General features: G+C 39.6%; 1 pseudogene; it reads right to left on the bottom strand.

The window, feature by feature from the left end:
• Positions 1-3,226: 3,226 nt before the first annotated feature.
• LOC122656650 lies at positions 3,227-3,514 on the bottom strand (annotated as a pseudogene).
• Positions 3,515-9,112: the final 5,598 nt, after the last annotated feature.

Below are 9,112 nucleotides of genomic sequence, written 5' to 3'. Positions count from 1 at the left end.
GACTTTAGTCAAAATAGGCGAGTTTCAGTTGCCGGCGGCGAAAGACCGTTGCTGGAAATCGAGTCGAGAGAAGGAAGCGTATGCATGCAAAGAATTCAGAGAAACACACACAATCCATACACGACCGCTTCAAGACAAAGGCGGACTCTCCTACCTCCAGTCTTTTTACTCTAAAAATTATAGAAAGGGTAAAGCTGTTTGTAACCGAGGTGGTTACAACAAAAGTCATAACCAGACTTTTATACCCTTTAAGAAAATGTTGTTGGTAGACTATAGGTAAGGCTATTTTTGTAGTTTACTCTTATAATTTATAGAGTATAAGTCACCAAACTGGAATTTAAATTAATCTGTTTCATCCTATTTTAGGGGTAGTGAAGTAATATCATCGAACATTCTTGCAGCGGTGAACAGTAGCGGTAGCAGCACTGTAGCAAGGGACAAAGGTAAAATCTTCATCGACCATGAGGGGATATTATGCAGATGGCGAGGCGGCGAGGCGACAGAGAAAGGAGATCCTTCTCCAATCTTCCTTCCTAATCAGTAATGCTACGAGCTTTGATCTGCTGGCTCAACTCCCATGAACGGAATCGTAGTCGTGAGTTGTAGCAGGCGTCGGCAACACACTCCTGCAATTTGATTTGGTCTCACTGCCATTCCCAACCATGAGCAGGATCTATGCACAAATCCGGATCATCAAGGCCTGTAATTGCTTGAAATCAAGCAGATTTATTGGCAAAATTCACCATGTCACCCTTGTCAGTTGCAGAGCAGTAAGAAATTTAGGGTCTGAATCGGTAGCGCTTCTACCAGAAAGAAAGTTAAAAATGTAGGGTTAGCATCTACTTTTATCAGTCCAGCGAATTCAAGAACGAAGAAGCAAATCAAGAAATCGAGTTAGGGGCATCAATCAAATTCGAAACCTTTCAGTAGAAGGGGGTTAGCTGATTGGGTCTAGTCGCCAGACTACCCACTCGCTGGAGAGAAGAAGAGACGTAGTGGGAGAGAGAGAGGGACTCTCCGGCGTCACCTATGTTGCTCTCGAATTTGTTCAGTGGCAACCCCATAAAATCAACCTCTGATATTGTTGATGGAGATGACCAGTTATGGTTCTTGTTTGCTTAATCAATCGGCAAGATGGCAAGATCAAAGTCCAAATAAAATATAGAAACCACCTGAATATCAGAACCGTTTATGGCTCTTTACTCTCATCTTTTGTTAAATCTGATTATTAGAATGAAGATCGTCTTAAAGCAATAAGCTGTAATCCTATAATCTCTTAGTCTTCTTCCAATTTTTGTGTAACTATAGAAAAGTCAGAACAAAGATCTGAAACTAGTTAACCTTTTTTCTGTGAGACAGAGATTTGATACTGCTACTGTCATCGCCAATGAGAGTTTTCACCAGCCCTCTGGATGCTATTATTGCTGCCCATGTTAATGGTTGTAGGCAGTTTTAGGGTGAGGAAAGAAGGTGCGCGAGGAGGAGGAGGAGGGAGAAAGAAGGAAATAGAATCCACTGCCATGGCTACCGGAGCTTAAGATGGAATGGGTTCAGCTTGATTTCCCAAACTACCCAGGGAAAATTTCTTAGATCTATTAGATTAAAAAAAGAATTATAAAATAAGTATATTTTAAATTAATTTTACATCCATAAAGTTATATTTTAAAAAGATTTATCCAATCCCCAAATCAGTTAGTTGTCGTCCCGTCCAAACTTCAAACTTCCTAATATACCCTTTTATTCAATTTTTTCCTTAAAAAATCCTAAGATAATGCCTTAATAGTGTAACCGTTTCCATTTTAAAAAGAAAAAAAAAAAAACAAAACCAAACATCCATGTGGCAAATATGTGTCTGTCAAGTATGCAGTGTGTTCTTCATGGACTCCTCTTCTTCTTATCTTTAGTTGTCTATGACTCCATCCCTCTCCCTACAAACCTCTACAACAAAGAGAAAAAACAAAGAAATTGCAACAAGGACAGAGAAAGTAAAAGAGAGCCAACACTCACAAGGACCAGTGAAGATGATTAACGAGTGGAAGAGGGATAATGAGATAGAGATAAGTGAAGATGATTAGTGAAAAAGGGATAAGAAAATAGAGATAAATAAGCATCTAACCGACTTCTATTAATCTTGCAAGTTTCTCTATAAAAAGGAAATTCAATAAGTTATGCAAACGGTGGTTTTTTTTTTTTTTAAATGCAAACGGTTACTCTATTAAGACATTATCTTTAGCTTTTTTTTAGGGAAAAAATTGAATCAAAGGGTATATTAGGAAGTTTGAAGTTTGAACGAGACGGAAACTAACTGATTTGAGGATTGGGTAAATCTTTTTAAAATATAACTTTATGGGTGTAAAACTAATTTAAAATATACTTATTTTGTAATTCTTTTTTTAATCTAGTAGATCTAAGAAATTTTCCCTTAAATTTAGATTGCTATTATGATATGGGGAAGGATGAGGGATCTTTGCGAAATTATAATTTTAGCCACTTAAAATGAGTGAAACATCATCTTTAAGGGACACAAAATGTATGGTTACAATGTCTGTTTGTAACCAAGAAATGCACCCTTATATAAATATGGGCAAGAGTTCTTTGTGGGAGAGCGTGGCCCCTGCACGTGCATGGGGCCAATGGGAGCCTACGGCGAGGTGGTCATTATCGCCTTTCATGGGATGGGGCGGTCATTTCGTCCCCCTTTGAGTCTCGTTCCAGGGCACACACTCCCCCGTAGAGAACTTTCTTCCTATAAATATGGGAGAAAGAACGCTAACTAGTGCTGCAACGTGGCGTGTACCTGCACCCAGGCACAGTAGCTCTTAAAATGACTGACGCACCCCTGGAAAGACATAAAGGACCAAGGGTGCGCCATTCATTCGCATACAGTTGTGCCTGGCGCAAGTACACGCCGCGTTGCAGCACCAATTAGCGTTCTTTTTCCTCATAAATATATATGTAAAAATCGCTATTTGGTCGTGTAGCGCCTATATTAGCACGGGGGCCAATAAGAACGTCTACAACAGCGTTTGACTGAAAATATGGCGTGATGAGTGAAGACTAAAGACATCACCGTTGAGTGGCACTTTTTAGGATTGGAATCGGATCTGGCTAGCCCAGTTTAAATCGAAATCAGCTTGGTCTAAGGAATTGGTATTGGTTTGAGTGGATCGCTGATTTGAATTGATATTGAATTATTGGGCCTAGCTGGATTTGAACCTGTGTAGACATATTGCCAACGAATTTACACTCCGTCCCCATTAACCGCTCAGGCATCGACCTAGGAAGAATCAATTCTAGGTTTATTGATAATCTATGATCAACTTCTTTTCGTAGTACCCTACCCCTAGGAGAAGTCGAATCCCCGCTGCCTCCTTGAAAGAGAGATGTCCTAAACCGCTAGACGATGGGGGCATACCTGCTTGACTGCCATCATACTATGCTCATCTCATAGTATGAACAGTTTTTTGGAATTGTCAATATTCAATATAATGTAATGGTATGACTAGATCCGAAAAGTCTTTCCAGCTTTCATGATTCATTCCATCGACCATAGAATTTTTTTTGATTCGTCATTTATGAACCATTAATCATTCTATATATAGAATGATAGAATGGGGTTCGACTCTGATTCCGATCCCAACCAATTTCTACAATTCTTTTCTCTATCTCCCATTATTTTGGTCTATATTCTTTTGCCATTGTTTCTTTCTTGTAGTCAATAAAAAAAAAGCATATCAATGAAACTTAATTACCTCTAAGATTTTCTAGTTTATTGAATCAAAAACTCCAAGAATCACAGATTTTGAGAGATTCTTTAGTTCTTCTTCCTAATTCCAATTTCTAGGGTTCCAATCGATTTCGATTCGATAAAGGATGACCGCTTTGAGAGCAGACTAGAATTACATTACCTTTTTTTATGGAAAGAAAATTAAATCAGCTAAACAAAATATCCTGATTCCTGAACATCAGCTGTAACAATAGTCATGAGCTTCCATCGGATCAATTTACCTATCCTTTTTCAATATATAGACAGATTTTGTTAAGAACGTAATGAGCAGTTTGGAGAAGGATAAACATTCCATTAGATTATGTTATATTTATCCAATGAATGAGGAAAGAATTAAGGCATGCCAACAAGGAAATTTTATCTACAAACATTCTCATCTATACAGTCAAAATGACAGCCAAGCCAAATCACATCCGTGAATTACGTCCAATACTCCCCCTCAAGTTGGGCTATGAATGTCGAGAACATTCAACCTGGTCTTGTGTGTAAGAAATAATTCTGTGCCAAGGGATTTGGTGAAGATATCCGCTAGTTGAGCACTACTAAGGACGTATGCAGTATGAAACCCATTTTGAATATTGTCCCGAACGACATGACAATCAATCTCGATGTGTTTCGTACGCTCGTGGAATATTGAATTAACATCGATGTGGAGTGTTGCCTGGTTGTCACAAAAGAGAGGGATGGGTTGAGTTGGTGGAATGCCCAAATCACGTAATAGAGTAGTCAACCAAAGTAGCTCGCAAGTTGTCATGGTCATTGAGTGGTACTTAGCCTTGGCCGAAAGACCGGGACACTGCTTCTTGTTTCTTGGATTTCCAAGAGATCGGACTAGAACCAAGAAAGATGCACTAGCCAGTGGTGGAGCAACAAGCCATTAGACAATTGGCCCAATCCGAATCACAATAAGCCCGAAGAAAAAAAGAGCTAGAGGCGGACAATAAGATGCCTGGCCAATGAAGCCATGCAAGAAATGTAGGAGGTGATTAGCAGCATCCAAGTGAGGTTGTCGAGGTTGGTGCATGAACTAGCTCAGTAGAGTGATTGTGTGCAACGGTATGGCACGCATAGCAATTCACCATGTCATGGTTAATTTTAAGGCGTTTTTCCATAGGAAAGTGTCACACCCCATCCCAACAAGGGATAAGATAGTAACTAGGGGTGTCAACAGGCCAGGCTGGGCCGGGCTTGCACTAAATCCTAGCCCAACACTAGGAGCCTTAACCTAAACCCAAGCCTAGCTCGGCCCTGCCAGGGCCAAGCATACCCTCAACCTAGCCCGACTTTGGCAGGGTTTTCCCAGGCCCAGGCCGGCCCTGTTGGCCCTGAATATCTTGGCCCATTGAGCTTGTGGAATTAACAAAGCCCAAGCCATAAAAAACAATTTTTCAAAGAAAGGCTATTTCTAGACTTGAACCTATGACCAATTGGTCAAAATAGAAAAATTTTGACCATTGCACCAAGGCGTGCTCTTTGTATATTTTTTAAATATATAGTGTATAATACAGGGTCGGGCTATTCTTGCCAAGGTCGAGGCCTCAACCCAGGTCCGACCCGGTCCTACCAGGGCCAGTAAAACACTAAACCCAACCCGGCCTTATTCGGGCTCAGGGCGGGTTAGGCCGGGTTCAAGCTGGCTGGGTTTTTTTTTACACCCCTAATAATAACAATAACTCGAATATGACTAGGACGACACGTGTCACCCAACAAAATCACCAGGATCTCGATGTTGTGGCTTGAATCAAAATCAAACCAATACAATTGTCACAAAGTATCAGAGTGCGGAAGCAAGAAATATTACATTTCAATTATAAACAAGAGTTGCGGAAGCATTTAAATAGTAGTTAGAAAATTTTCAATCGTCTAAGTGATACATAGTAACCTCAATTGTTGCCTTGGGGCCCGCACCGATAGAAGCCACATGCCACCTAGTGGCAGACCTCGATTACCAATGGTAAACCCTGACCTAGCCTCTCTCCCCTCCATAGGCAGCAGCCCTGATTACCCAACACCTAAACCCCTGTTGGTAAGGGTCTTAGCAAGAGGAACATAACCCTAGTCGTAAGAATACTACATGATTCTATCGTGTCGAGAGGTATTCTGAATGCATCAATGTCCCATACCATCTAGTCATCGGGTACCAGAATGACACGACACATGATAGGTCAATTACAATACATGATAACAGCATTCATAACTCACATGATCCCGGTGTCGGCATACCCTGACCACCGTATCCCATTCCACTCATTACCAAATACATTTGCATCAAATATATCGTGAATCAATATTCGCATGAATCACAATCATAGTTATAATTATGCAAGTATGAAAATGAGCATGATACATGGCATACATACTATGTTATAGTGTAAAAACATTCCCAAAACAACTCACACCCAAACCCACTCACCTAATAATTCGTGAATCAAAGTTAGGGTTTGTCACCCGTTCGTATCTCAACACACCTCACCGTGCGTAACAATGTTACCTAAGAGGTATACAAGAGGGTGTTATAAGGAGTATAAGAGGTCCCAAGGGGTCTCCCTTAGGGCGTGTTTGGTTGAAGGTGTCAGACGAGTCAGATTCTTAAATTGGACCAGCTTCTTAAGAATCTGGTTCATGTGGATTTGGATTCTGATAAAAAACCTGTTTGGTTACCCTGGGTCTGTCAAGTGGAATCTAGCTGAAAAACTGTTTGGTTGCCCTGGGTCTATCAGGTGGAATCCTTCTGAATCCATATGTAAGACTGTTTGATTACCCTGAGTCTGTCAGTTAGATTCTACTTGAATAAATTTTTCATGTGTCCATAAAAATTACAAAATTAGCACTAAGTGGTGTTATGTAACTTCAACAAAGCAAAATTCATAGTACGGGCATTTTCAAACAACAGAGATCTCTACATATGGTAAAAAATCCATATCCATTTAATTTAAGTTCATACATATAAAATTTTTGTCAAATTTCAAAGATGCCATTAATTTTGGGTTCTTGTGTGGATTAGTGTCATAACTGACTATGCTATGACCAGTTGAATAAAAAGGGCCTTTGTGGATTTGAACCACCATCCCTGGAACATGCTCATGTTCCAAGTGCTCTACCAATTTGAGCTAAAGACCCATCAAGTGGAGCTTGGAATTTAATCAACAAATAGAACCACTAAGAGGACATGACATTCCAAGACTGATAGTATATTGCTTTCTAGTCTAATGAGCTCTCAAGACTGATAGGAATGGACCAAGAGGTATGATTTTCATTCTGTACTCATCTAATGAGCTCTCAAGACTCATTATGGACAGGCTGTTTGCAACTGAAGTATGATTTTCATTCTTTATTCATTTGGATTGCTTGGATGATATTGTGTAAGGTTGTTACTGGCTGCAGATGCTAGAGGAATTTTTTTTGGTGGTTGCCTAAACTATGTGGAACTGCCCTGTAGAGTTGCCTATAAAGAGTTTCCAAATGAGCAAGGAAACTTCCAATTTTTTTTGACTTTGATTTCTGAGTTTACTCTCTACATACATCAAACATTCATCTAATTGGTAGCCCTACTGCTTCTAGGAGTTATACAAAGTTATAGCTGAACCTGTTTTCAATGATCAGCTACCATAGTTCATCCAATAAGAGCAGCCTAGGTCACAACGGAAAATCTGATGCAACATGGACACAAGGTGGTAGGAAGACATGCATGTCAAAAGGAGAAGAGACTGAGGCAGCAAAGGAGCTGATAGAGTCCTTGAAAGTGTTGGAAGGAGAGCTTGGAGAGAAGCCTTACTTTGGGGGAGAGAAGTTTGGTTTTGTGGATTTGAGTCTCATTCCACAGATTGGGCTGAGAGGTGCTTGGAGAAGGAGAGTGTGTCCAACTCCCTTGCTGACCAACAAAAGGTGTACCACTTCTTTGGGCAGATAAGGAAGATGTATGGGATTGATCAATAGAGTTCAAGAAAGAGGAGAATTAATGGGTGAATAAAAATAAATAAAGTCTGCTACCCTATGGAGCAGGAAATATGAACAAAGGGTCTTCCCCTTTGTTTTTTGTTTTGTTGGAAGAAAGTCAAGAAACTACAGATATTATGACACTTTTTTTTCATTTTTTTATTAAAAGATATTATGACCTTTTCACTTGTAATCTTTTGTACTTTGTAGCTGAATGATACTGGTATTTCCTTATAACATGGTTTAGCTTCTTACATATATTGCTGGTGCTAATTGTGAGAGAGAGAGAGAGAGAGAGAGATGAGTGATGAGTGATGGCTCCACTTCATGTGGAAAGGTGCAGCCTTGAAGAAGCATCTCACATGCCCCTGTGAAGGAGGAGAAGTGTTCTCTCCCCTAATGTGCAACACCCATACACCCTGTAATTTCTTGTTTCTCATCCCATAGCATGGACCAATTCCAGCACTCCAAGAAATAAAATGTTTTTGGCAAACCACAGGCACAGGATCAAAACACCCAAATAATAACACTGGATCCTATTATCACACCCTTCTAGAAAGTCTTACCAAGATTGACTGCTAAAACAAAGGGATGAACAGACCCCCCCCCCCTCCCAAAAAAATAATAATAATTTAACTCTCAATAATTTAACAATAGAACACAACTATCATTTCTTCTCAACATAAAAACACCATGAGCCATATGTAATTAATGGTAAACTTTAGTCTTATCCAGCACTACACTTGTATGACAGTTTTCTGGAAGAAAGAAGAGATACGAAAGATATGTTTGGTGACATCGACTTCTCAAAATAAAGATAAATGTTTCCTCAAAGAAAAGAAGAGGAAGATTGACTAGAGGGGAAAGAATGTGCTCATGTCAATTTCAGAGAAAACACAACTAAAGAAACAAAATTTAGCAATATATGGAACTAAGAACTCTTAATGCTACCTGAAAATGTTCCTCTCTTAGTATATACCCACACCTTGTGCCTCTTCCAATATTTAAGCAAGTCCAGTACCAAACTTCAGAGAAAACAAATTCTGTACATCTCTCACGTTGCAATAAACGTATAAACATAAGAAATCAAAATTAGAATAATGGATTTCCTACAGGAGCAGAAAACTAACAAATCCGAACATTAGAGCTAAAACATTATGGAAATGAAGAGAGAGACAGATGTTATTTGGGTATGCCTCAATATATTACCCCATGGAATATGAACATGGAATCTGTCACACAGACTTCTACAATGAGGATAGTAATACAAGAATCAATTACTTACTCTTTAACTTACTTCCCCAAACTGAACACCTCCCCCCCTCCCCCCCCCCCTCTTTTCTCTTTCTTTGTGCATGTGATGAAATCAATCAAAATATGAAGATGAAG

The sequence above is a fragment of the Telopea speciosissima genome, chromosome 3, assembly GCF_018873765.1.
Source record: "Telopea speciosissima isolate NSW1024214 ecotype Mountain lineage chromosome 3, Tspe_v1, whole genome shotgun sequence".
In the NCBI taxonomy this organism is placed as follows: Eukaryota; Viridiplantae; Streptophyta; class Magnoliopsida; order Proteales; family Proteaceae; genus Telopea; species Telopea speciosissima.
This window is presented reverse-complemented; position numbering and strand designations above follow the sequence as displayed.